We start from the raw sequence: 3,247 nt of genomic DNA on the forward strand, positions 1-3,247 counted from the left end.
CCACTGTTTCTTCTCCTATTAGTAGGTCTGCAACTTCTTCTCCTTCCACAGGTAGCAACAATAGGTCTGAGAAGCTCTTGATAAAGGCAAGAAAAAAATCAGGTGCAACTATTGTAAGGCAACTGATCATGTCATTAAGAATTACCCTAAGCTAAAGGCTAAAGAGGCAAAGAAGAAAAAGTCAAATGCAGCCACAATAACGGATGCTTCTACAAATGCAGATTCTACAAATGTTGTGCAGGATACAGAATGGGCGTTTAGCGTGTATTGCCAGTATGACCCATTTGTACATGATGCATGTTTGGCAGTTTCTGTTGACTCTGATGTATGGTATTTTGACAGTGGTGCTACAAAGCACATTACCTCGCATCGTGATATGTTCACTTGTCTTGAGGCTGTCTCTAATGGGAATACAGTCACATGTGCCAATAATGCTTTTTACCCAGTGAAGGGCGTTGGTAAAATTATGCTTACTACTGCAAATGGCAGCGCTTTCACACTTTCAGATGCTTTATATGTGCCATGGATAAAGAATGGAATTAGGGTTGCACAAAAGCACACAAAGCTTGGAGAAGAAGAAGCAAGAATGCACACAACACACAGTGTATTAGATTGTGTCAATGCACCAAAGAGACAGGTGTGAGCTCACGGGATGTATTTGATACGTTGTTGCCTCTGTTTACAGGTGGGAATTCAAATGTAAGTCCTAAATGAGGCAAATATTCAGTCTATGCAGATTTCAAACGACATAATAGATCAGCCTATTTCTGATGCAGATTTATAGGATGTAATTTATGAGGATAAGGCTGAAAATGAGTAGGCTAGAGGTATGCCTAAATGGCTGGTGCAAACCTTGCGTGATAGTAAAATTGATGCACCTATGTCTAGTCGTACTCGTTCAGGTTTTCAGCATGCCTCTTATGCATCAGATTATTATGCTTTGGCTGTGTTTAGTGTGTGTGAAGAGGAAGAACCTCTTTCATTTGATGAGGCACAAAAATAAAAAAAATGGTTAGCTGCAATGCAAAGTGAATATGATGCTATAATGAAGAATGGTACATGGTCTTTGTGTGATTTGCCTATTGGTAAAAAGATCATTGGTGGATGTAAGTGGGTTTTTAAGTTGAAACGAAAGCCAGATGGCAGTGTTGATTTGCCTATTCGTAAAAAGGTCATTGGATGTAAGTGGGTTTTTAAGTTGAAACGAAAGCCAGATGGCAGTGTTGATCACTATAAGGCTAGACTTGTTGCAAAGGGTTATGCTCAAGAAAAGGGCATTGATTTTGATGAGACCTTTGCTCCCACTTGTCGTATGACTACCATTCATAGCATTTGTGCATTGCCAGCTCATAATGGTTGGAATGTACATCAGTTGGACATAAAGACTGTGTTCTTGAATGGAGATTTGCATGAGGCGGTGTATGTATCACAGCCTCGTGGTTTTGTTCAAAGAGGGCAGGAAAACAAAGTGTGCAGGTTAAAAAAGGCTTAAAAAAGGCTTTATATGGTTTAAAACAAGCTCCACGAGCTTGGTATAAAAAGATACATGCATATTTGACTGCACATGGTTTTCAGAATAGTCCAACAAAAAGCACTTTGTATATTAAACGTGTGGATGGTGTACATCTAATCATTGCTCTCTATGTCGATGACATGCTGCTCACAAGACCAAACGATGACATGCTGCTCACAAGACCAAACGATGACATGCTACTCACAAGACCAAATGAGAGTCATATTGCTGATTTTAAGGCTAGTTTGAATGCCTCTTTTGAGATATCAAATTTGGGGATACAATTTAAGCAATGTGATGGAGGTATTGCTTTGTGTCAAACAAAGTATATTGAGACATTGTTGCGGAGATTTGGCCTTGAAGACTGCAAGCCTATTGCTACTCCAATGGAGACAAGTTTAAAGTTGAGTCTTCATGATGCTAGAGATCACTTTGATGTCACACTCTATCAGACAGCTGTTGGTTGCCTCATTTATGTATGCATTACGAGGCCAAACAGTTAGTTTGCAGTCTCATAGGTGAGCAGGTTTATGCATAGCCCAGGGTCTCAGCATTGGAAGGCAGTTAAACGCATCTTTCGCTACTTGAGTGGCACCATACATCTTGGGCTATTTTATCCCAAGGGGGGATCGTTGCTGCCAGATTTACATGCTTTTTCGGACTCAGATTGGGCTGGTTGCTATGACACAAGCTGAGTATAGGGCAGCTTTCACAGCTACGGTTGAGTGTGTGTGGCTCAGACGGCTTGCTGACTTGGGTGTTGGACAGGAGTCTGCCACCTCTATCTACACTGTCAGTCAGAGCGCATTGGCAGTTGCAAGAAACCCAATTTTTCATGCTCGCACAAAGCAAATTGAGGTGCATTATCACTATGTCAGGGAGAGACTCTCAACAAGAGAGATCAGCTTGGCATATGTGCCAACACAGGACAACCTCGTCGATCTTTTCACAAAGGCACTTCCTCGTGAGAAGTTTGAAGCTTTCCGCAAAGCTTTGGACTCTCAACAAGAGAGATCAGCTTGGCATATGTGCCAACACAGGACAACCTCGTCGATCTTTTCACAAAGGCACTTCCTCGTGAGAAGTTTGAAGCTTTCCGCAAAGCTTTGGGCTTGCTCCCCTTTGTGGACTGATCTACTTCGGGCATGGCACTTCTCTATACATGAGTGCCAGCTCTCGTTCACACCATCACTCCCAGGGGGAAGTTATTTCCATATATATAGGCAGTAATGTGTGTGAACACACTTAGGACTGCCGGGGCACTTTTTCCCTCTTTAGGAGGTTTTTTCCCCCGGCTTGTATATACGCCCATTATTCTAGGACTAACTTATCTTTTGTACATTGACACAATCTAATACACTGTGTGTTGTGTGCATTCTTGCTTCTTCTTCTCCAAGCTTTGTGTGCTTTTTTGCAACCCTAATTCCAACAACATATGCATGAAGTAAATCCAATATTGTGCTATTTGTTACTTCTATTTGACCATTAGATTTAGGATGAAATGTAGTGGAAAAATACAATTTAGTGCCTAGATCAACAAACAATGTAGTCCAAAAATCACTGCAAAACTTAGAATCTCTATCAGAAACAATCACTTGTGGTAAACCATGATGTGTGAAAATGTGTTTAATAAACAAATGTGCAGCTTGATGTACAGTAAGTGTCTTTTCACAAAGAAGAAAATATGCTTGTTTGCTAAACCTATCAACAATGGTCCAAATCATATCATTATGG

This window comes from Cibotium barometz, chromosome 32 (genome assembly GCF_041138505.1).
Source record: "Cibotium barometz isolate CiBa-2024 chromosome 32, ASM4113850v1, whole genome shotgun sequence".
Taxonomy (NCBI): Eukaryota; Viridiplantae; Streptophyta; class Polypodiopsida; order Cyatheales; family Cibotiaceae; genus Cibotium; species Cibotium barometz.